Source organism: Octopus sinensis, linkage group LG4 (genome assembly GCF_006345805.1).
Source record: "Octopus sinensis linkage group LG4, ASM634580v1, whole genome shotgun sequence".
Lineage (NCBI taxonomy): Eukaryota > Metazoa > Mollusca > Cephalopoda > Octopoda > Octopodidae > Octopus > Octopus sinensis.
The window spans coordinates 152,509,746-152,526,103 of NC_043000.1; the positions used below are offsets into that span (position 1 = coordinate 152,509,746).

General features: G+C 39.7%; 1 protein-coding gene and 1 non-coding gene across 4 annotated transcripts in view; one reads left to right on the plus strand and one right to left on the minus strand.

Annotated features, from left to right (window-relative positions):
• Positions 1-16,358, minus strand: part of LOC115210827 (retinol dehydrogenase 14-like) — a 37,419-nt gene that overhangs the window by 11,444 nt on the left and 9,617 nt on the right. The gene's annotated exons all lie outside the window — the stretch shown is intronic.
• On the plus strand, positions 15,395-15,513 carry LOC115211223. Its single transcript, XR_003881543.1, has one exon. It is a non-coding gene; the product is annotated as a 5S ribosomal RNA (ribosomal RNA).

Here is a 16,358-nt window from a genome sequence, read left to right on the forward strand (position 1 = left end):
TCCACACACACACACATCTATCTGATTAAGCTGCAGATGTCAAGTTGACCCAAGTTACCTTTGGCATGTTGGTAGAGTATGGAGGACATGAGTTACCTTTTCCCTCTCCCTCCCCCACCAGCACCACTCTGTATCCAAGCGGGGGTGGGTGGGGAGTGGACTGGAAAAGTTCATATAAACTTCCTTTTGGTAAACTTTCCTTTGAAGTTTTATGAAAATGAAAGAAAAATTCAACAATAGGCGCAGGAGTGGCTGTGTGGTAAGTAGCTTGCTAACCAGCCACATGGTTCCGGGTTCAGTCCTACTGCGTGGCATCTTGGGCAAGTGTCTTCTGCTATAGCCCCGGGCCGACCAATGCCTTGTGAGTGTATTTGGTAGACGGAAACTGAAAGAAGCCTATCGTATATGTATATATATATATATATATATATAATATATATATATATATATATATATATATGTGTGTGTGTGTGTGTGTATGTCTGTGTTTGTCTCCCTAGCATTGCTTGACAACCGATGCTGGTGTGTTTAAGTCCCCGTCACTTAGCGGTTCGGCAAAAAAGACCGATAGAATAAGTACTGGGCTTACAAAGAATAAGTCCCGGGGTCGATTTGCTCGACTAAAGGCGGTGCTCCAGCATGGCCGCAGTCAAATGACTGAAACAAGTAAAAGAAAACAAAAATAGCCGATAGTACGAAACTTTGGCTGTAAGATACTTTAACGAAAAGTATAGAAAAGGAAGGAAAAGAAGGAAAAAGGGCAACTATTGTGGAAATGTCATGATCAGAGAAAAATGGTAAATAAAATTTTAAACCTTATTTTCCCTGCTAAATGCTAAATTCAAAAATTTTCTGCTAAATGTTGAAAATAAAAATGCTAGATCTAGCATAAAATATGCTAAATTGACAACCCTTTAATATTATTTACGTATGAGTGTGGTGTTGTTTGTGTGTGTGGTGTGTGTACTGACTATACAAATATGTATGTGAATGCCGATATTTAAAAAAAAGTTATCATATTTTTGTGTGGCATTGGTCGTGCAGCCCAGTTTGCACTAATATAAATCTGGTACTGGAAAAAGATATAACATAACCTTTGTTATTCTCTCTTCTCTCTGTGCACTAAGCACATACTTGTTTTGTTTATACTGTCATATAAAAAAACAGAAAGGCCTAGCCTTCAGCTTTTACATGCTATTTTTAGTAGGTCGAGCTGTTACGCAGAGCACTAACAAAGCTTTTTAGTAGCAAGGGCGAACTGCAGATGCAAGTTGCGTGTGCGCATTGGTTTTGAGAAAAACAATACTTTTTAATAATAGAAATCCATGGCAATGTAATTTATGTATTAGTTTTCATCTTGTTTTTCATACGGGATTTAAAGATCATTTGGAACGGTCTCAGGTTCGAATACAGGCCAAATTTTGTTAACCGGTGTGAGGTTGCTTCTATACGCTGATAGAAAAGGGTTTTTAGATATTAGGGGTGCGCTGATGTTCGTGAGCTTGAGGTGGGAAATGGTGGGGAAGGTAGATGCTGTAAGCAACAACGTGAGCTGAAAAGTTGGGGAATGTCATTCACGTGCATACCTCATCCCATTTCTATCAAAGCCAATGTTAGACATTGGAGTCCTTCACTGACTCGATGGAGTTATGTTTTTCGTTTGCATCGTGCATTGCGTTTAACACTCGAGTTTTTATCTTACATCACACACACACAAGCTTTGTACAAGCGGTTTTTAACCAAGGCAACTAAATCCATCAACCTAGATGCACTTAGATTCCTGATGTATGTAATTAATACATACTCTTTTACTTGTTTCAGTCATTTGGCTGCGGCCATGCTGGAGCACCGCCTTTAATCGAGCAACTCGACCCCGGGACTTATTCTTTTGTAAGCCCAGTACTTATTCTATCGGTCTCTTTTGCCGAACCGCTAAGTAACGGGGACATAAACACACCAGCATTGATTGTCAAACAATGCTAGGGGGACAAATACAGACACACAAACACACACACGCATATATATATATATATATATAAACATATATACTACGGGCTTCTTTCAGTTTCCGTCTACCAAATCCACTCACAAGACTTTGGTCGGCCCGAGGCAATAGTAGAAGACACTTGCCCAAGGTGCCACGCAGTGGGACTGAACCCGGAACCATGTGGTTGGTAAACAAGCTACTTACCACACAGCCACTCCTGCGCCTATATGTTGTGAATCTTACATGCATGAAGTGGATTCGATCCACCATAGCCAAATTTAAATCAACACTGCAACAGAAAATTTTCTACGGTGGAACAATGGTTTTTCTCTGTCAGCAGTTTTACATTTTCCTGATGCCTTTAGCTAGGCGGAAATAATGCCTTCACCACTTGACCCTTTCTAACCTCTTCTACTTCACCAAAAGCTAGAATAGGGTAACAGGACCACCAACTAAATCTATTGTTCTCAATGATATATCTATCCTTCTGGATAGTTATATAAGCAAAAACCAGTTAGTCACCATTTCGGTGACGATTCAACCAAGTAGCCGCTTCGGTGACGACGAAGTCTGGCTGACCAGCAAGAACATTGGTCAGAGGGAGAATTTGAAGTTTACTGTCAGGCAACACCCAACACTTCTCTCTAGCTCTAATTCTGTTCTCTTACAACATCATTCTGTCTCAGCAATTACTACTAAACAATGAAGAGGACACAAACTTTACTTCGCATGCTTTTGGATTTATCAAAACCTGCCCGTCGAGGCATGGTATTGTATCGTAACGGTAAATAAATACTTCCTTAAAACTTCATGCATTGTTCATCTTAAACATCTTACAACTTGCTGTTATAACAACAACTTTTGATCGTTACAACTGCTGACCCCAGCATATCATATTTATTGTTTTCAAATCAATTTCTCCCGTTACAACCAAAATTCGATACCGTTGCATATACATTGCTTTTTGATGACTATTTCGGTGAAGTAACGAGATCATGTTAAGGACAAAGTTCATAAAGAATGAATTCATATTGTATTGTTGTTTAGGTCTTAGATCATAGTCTGGTTGCAGCAGGTCTCATCTGTTCGAGCAAACCAATGATCAAAATCATTTTAGTTGTCTCCATACATCCCGTGTTTTATTCTGAGTATATCTAGTCACATTATTCAAGCTGCTTAAAAAGAGCCTACCGATAAAACTTTTTTACAGCTGCTTGGGAATAGAATTAAGTCTATGTACCTTTACTACTGGAGATAAGGTCGGGCAGCTTGTCGTGCTATTGAACCAGAAATTCGCCGGGCAATTTGTTGTGCTATTAAACATGACTGTCTTCTTTTATCCAAACAATACATCTATCCTTTTCCTTAGTGGCATGTCAGTTTTGGGAAATTTTTGAATCCTGAGATTATCTCCCCTTTTCAAGTGGAGCTTGCCATTTGGTAATTATCAGACATCGTCCAGAAGTGGAGAAAATTTTACAACATGAATTCTTGATTTATATCAAGAATTTATTTATGTTGTATTGTATTTGATATCCTGTAATTGTCTACGTTGTTCAAAGACATGCCACTTGTCACCGAGTTATTTCTCTCGGCTCGTTTTTGTTTAAATTAAGTAAATAAGAATGGTTTCACTGTTAGTGACAGTTATGATTCATTTACCTCTCCTCACAAACTGCAACTGCAACTGATGACAGCAGAATGCTACTATAATAATACAAAACAAAACTTTTTACGAGGAATTGCGTCAGCTGTAGAATCGTGCTATTTTGACAGTCCCATAATTATGACATTACCAATACAATATGACATTACCAATGCAATATGGCCCAGTGGTTAGGGCAGCGGACTCGCGGTCGGAGGATCGCGGTTTTGATTCCCAGATCGGGCGTTGTGAGTGTTTATTGAGCGAAAACACCTAAAGCTCCACGAGGCTCCGGCAGGGGATGGTGGTGATCCCTGCTGTATTCTTTCACCACAGCTTTCTCTCACTCTTTCTTCCTGTTTCTGTTGTACCTGTATTTCAAAGGGGCCAGCCTTGTCACACTCTGTGTCACGCTGAATCTCCCCCGAGAACTACGTTCATGGTACACGTGTCTGTGGAGTGCTCAGCCACTTGCACGTTAATATCACGAGCAAGCTGTTCTGTTGATCGTATCAGCTGGGACCCTCATCGTCGCAACCGACGGAGTGCTCCTATCTATATCTACAATATGGGTTCATATTTAGAAAATAGGCTTGTGAGGCAAAACCGGTTTAACAGCATTATGGGTCTCTGGAGCAAAACCATGTAGTGGGATTCCCAGATTCACAACCACAACATAGGCTGGCAATGGGACCACTAAGCCACTAAGATGGAGGGTTCTCCAGACAATCGACTAATATACTAATGCCTTAAAACGGCACTACTGAGAGGGCCTTTCCAGTTACTGAATCCGTATATTTATAACACACATTGTATAAATGATCTCTCCCCACCTCTCTCTCTCTCGCTCTCTCTCACACACACGTTAAGAGATTATATAAATGAGAAAGGAACAAGAAATTATGTTATAAACTTCATTAGCTTACAGTTATTTCCACCATAAGAAGCATTGTACTTATAGTTGAGTGTTTGTGTATCACTTCATAGCTTCTGTCAGAGACTGTAAGACGATACACAAGTATATATTTCTTTACTGCCCACAAGGGGCTAAACATAGAGGGGACAAACAAGGACAGACAAAGGGACCAAGTCGATTACATCGACCCCAGTGCGAAACTGGTGCTTTATTTATCGACCCCCAAAGGATGAAAGGCAAAGTAGACCTCGGCGGAATTTGAACTCACAACGTAACGACAGACGAAATACCGCTAAGCATTTCGCCCGACACGCTAACGTTTCTGCCAGCTCGCCGCCACAAGTATAGCAGAAACAGGTCTAAGCTAATGAAGTACATTACATAATTTCTTGTTCCCTTGTCATTTATATAATCTCTTTTATGCTCTGTACTCTACCAACGCATTTCTCTGAAGCATATGTATATCGAGTCCTAACAGCGGGTTATTAATATCGCTATACCTAAGCGATATATATGCATGTATAAAAATAATTAAAAGTAATGCCATTAAATAAATATTTTTTTAACAAGCTCATTGGCTAATCGCGGTACTAGAGCCTGTTCTAGCACTGTTATTCTATATATTGCTGCTATTTCTAGCGTCCATCATTGACAAGATCAAAGAAGGTCGAAATCACATGATCTGGTGGTCTCAGCTCTGGAGACGGCTGTGGGAGTTATCTAACAATATAAACAAGAGTATATTCCGCACCAAAAGCCAATACGAGAGTTTCTCTCATGGCAACTGCCGTAGTATAGTTTGTTCTAAGAGAACATCCACGTTTAAGTGGGGATAAACATTACCTCTCAGTATTAATACTGTCTTAATACTGCCTATATATATATATATATATATATATATATATATATATATATATATATATATATATATATATATATATGTATATTTTAAATTATAAATTAGGGCATCTACGAGATACCACCATGCTGAAAATAGCAGCCATGATCCTTTGAAGGTAATTTTTTTCCATGCTAGCCACTTCGTTATTTTATTTTAAATTAACGATCTTATCCTTATACACACACACACACACACACACACACACGTGCGCGCACACACACACACACACACACACACGTGTACAGAAGTGGGTATGTGTTAAGAAGTTTGTTTCCTAACCACATGGTTCCGGGTTCAGCCCCACTGTGTGACACCTAGGGCAAGTGTCTTCTACTATGGCCTTGGACCGACCAAAGCCTTGAGAATGAATTTGGTAGATGGAAACTGAAAGAAGCCCATCGTATTTTGATCGCTAAATCTATAGGTTTTTTTAATATTCTCTCTGTTTATTTTCTCTTATTCCTTTCTGTTGAAGAGCATAGGTATTTCAATTAACAAATCTTAGGGGTCAATCTCTCAAGGTAGTTGTACTTGATCTCTCTACTACATGCTTCTCACACGGTCAACTCTATGTTGCTTACTCGCGAGTTGGAAGCAGCAACAATTTATTCATTTCGACACCAACAAAAGAATAACAAAATGAATACTGTGTACCCTGAGGTGTTTCAACAGATTTTCAGTTTGAAATTCTATTATCATTACAATTTGGATATTTTTATATAAAATATAGATATTTTGAAATAGTTGTGAGAATATATCTTCATATTCATTGTTTACTAATCTGAATAAGACCAGCAGTAACCCGGGCAACGCCGGGTCATTCAACTAGCATATTATATATATATATCTATATATATATATATATATATATATATATATCAGCCGAAATTGCGAGGATGATGCGGTTCTTGACTGAAGATTAGAGGCTTCGAATGACCCGTCCGTTTTTTGTGTCGTCTATTTGAGTGCTTTGCGTTCTTGTCCCAATTTGTATTTATATATATTTATATATATATATATAATATATATATATATATATGTAAATTAAATAAGAGGTGAGTAAAAATCTTGTAGCATGTTATGCAAAGCTCGTCCACAGTTACTGGCTATCGGATGTCATCATACAGTGTGAATGCTCTTGTTGCTTTATATACATCAAGATTCCATAGTATCCGTAGAGTTTATATAAACCGATGAATAACAGAAAATGGACGTTCTTTATTTAAAGAATGTCGTTCAACCCATTTCTGTTTCACTCACACAGCACATACACAAATGCACACACATACAAACACATACACAAACGCGCGCGCACACAGACACGTAGTACGTTGTATGCATGTATGTATGTATGTATGTATGTATGTATGTATGTATTTAAAAACATAAACTGGTTCCAGATACTTGTTCATCTGGGAAAGAGAAATTTAAGCCATATAAGAAGCACAATACAGTAGTGCTTCGGTATACGAGTTAATTTGTTCCCGGAGGCCGTTCGTAAAGTGAAAACTCGTAGAGTAGAGCAATAATTTCCCATAGTAGCAACGTTATAAATCGTAATTCGTTCCCAGAAAAATGTTTTACCAATAAAATTTATAATACTTGTAAATGAATGGCAATAAAACAACAGTAGAATGTAATTGATATTTTATGTAAAGTGAAAAAAATGTCAAGGTCATTTGTAATAAAAAAATATCATTTTCTGAATTACTTTCACTGGCACTAGACTCGCGCACACTTTCACTTGTAGACGCGATCGCCAATTCACAAGCGCTCGTAGCTGGAATGGTAGATTTCTTTTTATAGAAAACTGCGAGGAAGGGATGGCCTCCCTTTGCAAATACTCCAAGGACACTGATATTGTGTCTAAAGCCAGCTAGAGACGAAGATCTCTTGGGGCTATAAAGCTACAGTAACACCCCCCTCCCCAATGTGGTTAGCCATGATAAGATGGCTTCTATACTTTACATTATCGAGCGATTACTGTTTCAATCTCATTCTGAGATTTAATTATGCTCTCATTCTGAGATTTAATTAAGTCTAGAGTTGTTTGCTTAGAAGAAGCTTTTTTTTTGCTCTATAAATTTCTCGGTAATACGGAGAAGCAATTTGTTATGGTAGTTAGAAACTTTCGCACTTCATTCAAAATGTGGATCTTGTACTTGAAAAATAAAACTCGCAAATCCGAAATTTCGTAAAGCGGGTCTTCGCAAAGTGATCCTTTCGGGGTCGATAAATTAAGTACCAGTTACGCACTGGGGTCGATGTAATCGACTTGATACCTATGTCTGTCCTTGTTCGTCCCCTCTGTGTTTAGCCCCTTGTGGGTAATAAAGAAATAGGTATTATTGCATCTGTAGATAAAAAATTTTTATTCTCATACATATGCGTTTAATATATTTCTTCTTTATAAAGTTGACAAAAAGCAGCGAGTCAGTAGTAGCAGTAGTTCAGCCTACCAAGCGAATAAGCACGTGGCAACTTTTGAATGTCTTGTCCATCGTGCGTGAAGATTAAAACCTCTTAGCAAGAGAGAGCGAACTCTTAGGAAAAAAAGAAAATGATAAATGCCTTTTGTGGAAATCGATAATATCCATATCGAACCACAAGAAATCTGCCAATAGCAATTATAAAAGGGGAAAACAAAGTCAGGCCAAAACAAATAAAAACAGGAAAAACAAAATGTAAAACAAAATTAGGTGAATAAGCAGCAAAAAATATTTGAAGTACAATGGAAGACTACTTGAGGTTGACCCAATAACCTAATTGAAAGAGGAGTTTCTGTTAAGAACTATTTAAGAATGTATGAAAATTATAGTTGTTTCTGCTACCAACATCACACTAGTGTGAGCGAAAGAGAAAAGGGAGAGAGAGAGGGGAAGAGAGAGAATGAGGGAGAGAAGGGGGTGAACCAGTTGGAGAGAAAATGAAACCGTATACCGAATGGCCTACCGTTGGCGTGTTTCAAAAGATAAATTTGTGTGACTGAATCAGCAAAATGACTTTTCGTCAACTTTTCTATTTTTTTACTTGCAGGATTTGAAGGAAGGGGTAGTGCCCACAAACCAGAGCGGTTCACCCCTTAATATTCTCCACGAACCACTGCAAGTCAATTCCAGAGACCGACATTTTGGCAAGGAAGGAAGGAAGAACTAGGCGTAGTGATTAGTGCTGCACCGGGGGTGGGTGATTAGACATAAAGGTGATGAGAGTAGGAGAAACTAGGGATGGGGTGCTGTAACATGTAGTATGAACCCTACCTGCTATAGGCTGAAATATGTACTTTCCCTTGAGAGAAATACTATTCATTAGGATGTGGCTAGCTGTTAAGGATGTGCTTTCGCCAAGAGAGATCCTAAGTAATAGTGAGATACTGTAGTAGTGATAGAAAAGAAGAGAGGAGACAGCATATCTGTGACCCAGAGACTAGTATATATGAGTGATGCGATTTAGGCTGTCTATGCGTAACTGTAGTAGCACCGTCCTCAATGTGAGAGCAATACTCCATTGTGGACCCACCGTGGACTTTGTAGAATGTCAATAATTGCTATGGGCTGGAGAAAAGGGTCCGTCATCGTGATGTGGCTAAGATGTGCTTTAGCGACTGCAAGGGCCCTAATTTGCGTTTTGCTCATGGTTAAGTTAAAAAAAATATTTTTCTTGATATGAATGAGTAGCGTTTGGGTTTTCTTGGTATTGAAAGAGACAAGACTGACATTGCTTCATTTAAAAAGGCTTTTGGGGTCTCTGTTCTTGGAGTCAGCACGGAAATTTAGCGTGTGGTGTCTTGGTTGTGAGTAGATAGTTCTTGGCTGGAGTAAGCTGAGGAAAAATGAAGGATAGTGGCGATGCTGGACATAACCGCAATAAATCGATGGAAGAGAAGAGAAAGCTAAGCTGAGTAGAGAATGAGTACAAAAACCTTGAGCACACCGGAGTTGATAGACTGTGGGACAGAAAGAGTTTCTGATAAGAAACCCTAAGGTGTAGAAAGAGTTTCTGATAAGAAACCCTAAGGTGTAGAGCGGATTTAAGCCGCCATGTGCAGTAACCAAATTGGCAGTCCACCTTTAGTGTTTTTATAACATAACATACCTTCAACTACAGCAAACACACCTACATAATGTGGCTTCTCTGTATAGTCTGTGCACTTAATTACACGCCATTGAAGAAACCACTAATCTAAAAGATGGGAGGAGTCCACAAGTGAGCGGTTTCAGACAACAGAGCAGCCAGGTTCTAAAGTTAGTAAGAGCGAGTACTTAAAAAAGGCGCCATAACACATTCTAAACAATTTTTTAAAACTCATTTCTCTTATATTACGCGAAATATATTATTAGTTATACGCAATAGTATTTTACATTCATTAATTTTGTTTCAGTAAGAATGTTATTAAGTAGGACACGACTACTGATGTAGGTGTGACGTGAAAATGAAACTCTACGGGATCGTCCAGTGTGAAGAGGTTATGACGTCAGGATTTGTTTTGGTTTTTCCGATGTTAGCAGCCACCAACACATCACAGGAAATTGAGTGTGAGAGCAATACTCCATTGTGGACCCACCGTGGACTTTGTAGAATGTCAATAATTGCTATGGGCTGGAGAAAAGGGTCCGTCATTGTGATGTGGCTAAGATGTGCTTTCGCGACTGCAAGGGCCCTAATTTGTGTTTTGTTCATGGAAAAGTTTTTAAAAAAATATTTTTCTTGATATGAATGAGTAGCGTTTGTGTTTTCTGAAAGGGGCTAGGCTGACATTATTCTGAACGCCTTACTTCCCCGGGTATGGACACATTGAAACTCCGACACCCATAAAATTATTAAACATCTTACAAACAATAACTCTGAGCACCTTTTCAAACTCCACCCGTCTAACACCCGTGGACATGTTTACAAAGTCAGAAAACAGCACAGCTCCCATGACTTCAGGAAACATTTTTTCACGCTGAGAGTTGCTGAAGCATGGAACAGACTGCCGGCATCAGTTGTTAGTTGTCGGAGCACTGCATCCTTAAAAACTTCCATGCTTCCTGAGATTCGCCAACACTACACCCGATCCCCCCTCCACACGCAAGCATGTATCTGACTCATACACTGTTCGTTTTCCAGACATTTGTGCATTACTGCATATGCTTTATACGCACTTTTGACATGTTGTGGTGCACCTGAGCACTGTATACAATAATTTCATGATATATATTTATTACTTCATTTAAAGAGGCTTTAAATGAAGTAAACGCGGGAGTTTGGTCAAATAAAGTAATGACTCTAAAAAGTTCTTCCAAAGCCATATGATTAACAAAACACCCTCCCCCCCAAAAAACACAAAAAGAACAACAGCAAACAAGAGATTTGACTTTTATTGCATGTGTATGTGTATGTGTGTGGTGTATGTGTATGTGTGTGGTGTAGGGGGAGAATGTGCCCTATTTTTCAAATCCTGACAGGAACACTGTAGCAGGAAGCAGGATTATTATATAATTCTATACTTTATCACATTTAATATAAACATGTTTTTAAGCACAACACACGCGGAGTCAAAAAGAAACACCACTTTTCACCAGCACACAAGGGTTGGCACTGCGTGAACCACAGTGCTCTGTCTCCCTAGCGTGCAGATTCCTATCTCGGAATGTGAGCATGCGCACAACAACCAAACACCGCGTCACTGGAGCTGTGAAGCGCACAGTTCTATACAAGGATTTTTGTATTGTTTTCATAAACTAGGGGATGGCTTCTGACAGTAAGCTTAAGGGTTATATAATGTACAAGTAAAAAGAAAGAATAAAAGAAAAAAAGGACTCATTATATTTAATGTTATCGATAATATTGAGTGCAAATAGGGGGTGCTGCAGTTCTGTAGTGCCTACACTCGAGCCACCATTGGTTACACGTAAACATTAAAGATTTGTAGGTACGTGGTACTTTCTTATGCCGAAGAAGCGGCAACAATCCCCGAAATATGGTATATACACTCATCACCCACTTTTGTCTTTGATCACATCAACCGTTTACATCTGATGTCTCGATACGAAACGTTGCAGCAAAAATCAGTGCTGGCTATAAGCTCTATAGAATATCTAGGAGTGGCTGTGTGGTAAGTAGCTTACTTACTAACCACATGGTTCCAGGTTCAGTCCCACTGCGTGACACATTGGGCAAGTGTCTTCTTCTATAGCCTCGGGTCGACCAAAGCCTTGGGAGTGGATTTGGTAGGCGGAAACTGAACGAAGCCCGTTGTATGTGCGTGTATGTGTATATATATATATATATATATATATATATATATATGTATGTGTATATATTTGTGTTTGTGCTTCTTCCCACTACAGTTTGACAACCAACAACCAGTGCTGGTTTCTTTACGTCCTCGTAAAATAGCGATTCGGCAAAAAAGATCGACAGAATAAGTACCCGATTTAAAAAAAAAAAAAGCACTGGGGTCGATTTGTTCAATTAAAATCTTTGAAGGCAGTTCTTGGGCATGGCCGAAATCCTTAAAGACTGAAGGATAGGCGCGTGTGTGCGCGCGTTCCAAATACATAAAAAAAGCTAACCTAAATGTGGCGGTACATTCAAATATCTCGTAGTCTCTGTTATTATTCAGCGAGCTGGTAGAATCGTCAGCACGCTGAACAAAATACTTAACCGCATTTCGTCATTCTTGATGTTCTGTGTTCAAATTCCGCCGAGGTCGACTTTGCCTTTCGTCTTTTCGTGGTCGATGAAATAAGTACCTGTTGAGTACTGGAGTCTATGTAATCGACTTACTCCGCTCCTAAAATTTCAGGCCTTGTGCCTATTATCATCATCATCATTATTATTATTATTATTATTAGGGTAAAGACCTCTTTCGGTCATGAATGACCATGGGATTGCACCTAGAAAGTTACCCTCCTAGACACAAGTCCGGGCAAGGTTGTTTATAGAAGACCAGCAGTCGCCCATGCATACCAGCCTTCCCTCTCCACGCCACCAGTGTTATCCAAGGGAAACACAAAGTTCGATACAGCTTGGCACCAGTGATGTCGCAACTCATTTCTACAGCTGAGTGAACTGGAGCAACGTGAAATAAAGTGTCTTGCTCAAGAACACAACACGCAGCCCGGTCCGGGATTCGAGCTCACAACCTCATGATGATTATTATCGATTGTCCGTACGATAGTATGATCATATTTTACTGTTTTACTTAAAACCATGAAAATCTAAAACTGTTCTGTACAAGCAACACAATCTATTATAGGATATGTAGACAAGCAAGGCAGCTAAGCTAACGTAACATTAATGTTATGTCAATAACAACAGATAATTAAGTCAACTGTCTGAACCTAAATCTCTTGTTATTTTAGAACACATTTTGTTCGCTTTTCTAACATTTCAGTTAATCTCCCTCAGCTCGGTTTTGTTTCGTGTTTCGTCAATAAATTGTTTTTTGTTTGTTTGTTTGTTTTTACCAACGGCCAAAGATGTTTTGTAAATGAACGGATATACATTTATGCATAATTTTTGATAGGCAGAAAGTCACAAAAGTGACTCACGAGCCGAAAGTTTCTGCCGATTAAGAATAATAAAATCATTTCTCTCTCTTTCTCTTTTCTCTCTTTTACTTGTTTCAGTCATTTGACTGCGGCCATGCTGGAGCACCGCCTTTTGGTCGAGCAAATCGACCCCGGGACTTATTCTTTGTAAGCCCAGTACTTATTCTATCGGTCTCTTTTGCCGAACCGCTAAGTTAAGGGGACGTAAACACACCAGCATCGGCTGTCAAGCAATGCTAAGGGGACAAACACAGACACACAAACACACACACACACACATATACATATATACGACGGGCTTCTTTCAGTTTCCGTCTACCAAATCCACTCACAAGGCTTTAGTCGGCCCGAGGCTATAGTAGAAGACACTTGCCCAAGGTGCCACGCAGTGGGACTGAACCCGGAACCGTGTGGTTGGTAAGCAAGCTACTTACCACACAGCCACTCCTGCGTCTCTCTCTCTTCCTGAAATATATTTATTTATTTATATAACGAAATGTTAGCGCCAAGCAGTGTTTAAACATAAGCAAAATTTAGATTACTTGAAATATGTTTGTGACATATGGCAACAGCTAAAAAACAAATTCACTGCAATTACCGTAGAGAAAATATCGTTTTTATGGTAAAATGGTGTGAAAACACCCGGTTTGTTCAGTGTCGCCATCTGTCAGGAATCCCAAACATCGATGTTTCAAGCTTTTTGACTCTTATCAATGGGATGCATTATATATATTCCAGGAGTGACAAGTTCAAAAATAATCTGTTCGGTCACTTAGAATAAAGTATATAGAGATAAGTTACACCAGAAATCTTTGACCTGGTTGTGCTACCGATCGGCTTTACCGGTTCGAGAAAGGTTGTCAAGGCATGGTTTTGACACTTCCCCCACGTGTCCGAGGTGCGGGTGAGCCAGTGAAACGATTACGCACGCCTTCGTACTCTGTGAGGAGTTGAGGGAGTTGATGGCCTTTGCCGAACAACTGAAGTCGGATGCAGAAAGAGTACGGCTCTCGTCTGAGTCCATGATAAAGATTGTACCACCTTCCTCTTTCACCAAAGAAAAGAAGGTAGCTTTTCTCTGCGTAGTAGCCATACTGAAAGATGTGGTATGGAAGACGCGAGCGAAAGAGATTATTGCGATAGGTCAATTCATTTCCAGACGTGGGCTGGTGAATTACTTCGCCGCCCACCTGTCCAGCAAGATCCGTCTGGAGGGGAGGATCCTGCTGCAATGAGCGTTTGGAAAAAGATGGATGACAGTGGTAAGAAAGATGAGAATGCACGAGGCTGTGCTTGCACGGTCGGTCGGGGCATAAAAGAAAGGGAAAAGTTTACCAAAAGGGATAACCAACTGGCGGGTTAATTCACTAACCCGGAACCCAATTTCCATCCAATCATCACGTATATTTTTAACTCCCATCCGTAGAATATATGTAAATCCATCTGCCTTTCCATCTTGTATATAAGAAGCGTGTCTGTACCCTACATGTCCCTTGTCAGTCCTTGTAACGTCCCCTCTATGTAAACCTTTTTATAGGTAAATAAAGAAATATATTTAGAGATAAGCTACAGAGTGAATATAAATATTTAATCCATAACCGTTACTCCAACAAAATGTATTTTATTTCTCTCCCCCACAACCGACATGTATTGAGCTTGTTCCACCAAATATATACAAACACAGCGTATGTATCTGACTTCGTTAAAAGTGGAAGTAAAGCACCGATGAACTTTCTTCTAAGCTTCTGAAACTGGTAAGAGGAAGGGAAAACATCATCCTCAGACTAGAGACTTAGCTCGAATACTTGTAATAGAGCAGACCCCGCTAAAGACACCGAAGACCATATGGTGATAATAAAATGGGCAATGGCTTAATACTACTACCCAGGAACAGGAGCGATTCTTCCGATAAGCTTCCACATAGTTTCCCTGCCAAGGCTTTGGACAACAAACCCTGGGATTACGGTAGAAGAAACGGTCAATATAAAGATCTTCACCTGGGAACAAAACAAAAAAAAAAAACCAGCCTGGTGGGTGTTAACAAGTATGTAGAAAACGAATATGAAAAAAAAAAAATGCGCGCTGGTGGTGGGGAGGGGACTTTCGGAAAATTCACAAGATCCGATTTTTCCGTCATAACTTTCGGTAAAATGGATATATATATATTGGTTTGTTACGGAATCCCACGTTTTTGGTTACCCTTTTACTTGTTTCAGTTATTTGACTGTGGCCATGCTGGAGCACCGCCTTTAGTCGAGTAGATCGACCCCAGGACTTATTCTTAACAAGCCTAGTACTTATTCTATCGGTCTCTTTTGCCGAACCGCTAAGTTACGGGGATGTAAACACACCAGCATCGGTTGTCAAACGATGTTGGGACACACACACACACATACACATATATGTGGCTTACGGCCATATCTCGTTGAAAGCACCGGTTCTCGTCCCATCACCGAAGTTAAGCAACGTCGAGCCTAGTTAGTACTTAGATGGGTGACCGCTTGGGAAACCTAGGTGCAGTAAGCGTTACACATTGTTTTGGCGTAGGAGTGGCTGTGTGGTAAGTAGCTTCCTTACGAACCGCATAGCTCCGGGTTCAGTCCCACTGCGTGGCATCTTGGGCAAGTGTCTTCTACTATAGCATCGGGCCGATCAAAGCCTTGTGAGGTGGATTTGGTAGACGAAAACAGAAAGAGGCCCGTCGTATATATGTATATATATATATATATATATATATATATATATATAATATATATATATATACACACATACATATATATATATATATATACACACATACATATATATATGTATGTGTGTGTATATGTTTGTGTCTGTATTTGTCCTCCCAACATCGCTTGACAACCGATGCTGGTGTGTTTACGTCCACGTAACTTAGCGGTTCGGCAAAAGAGACTAATAGAATAAGTACTAGGCTTACAAAGAATAAGTCCTGGGGTCGATTTGCTCGACAAAAGGCGGTGCTCCAGTATGGCCACAATCATATGACTGAAACAAGTAAAAGGGTATACACAACACACACACACACACACACACACATATATATATATATTATATATATATATAATATATATATATATTATATATATATATATACGAAGGGCTTCTTTCAGTTTCCGTCTACCAAATCCACTCACAAGGCTTTGGTCGGCCCGGGGCTATAGCAGAAGACACTTGCCCAAGATGCCACGCAGTGGGACTGAACCCGGAGCTATGTGGTTGGTAAGCAAGCTACTTACCACACAGCCACTCCTACAGGATCCGATTCTGAAAACAAAGGGTAACTGGGCCCCATAATGTAGGAGTCACACTGTTTTGGCAGCTTTCTTCCCTTCTTTCCACCCATTTCC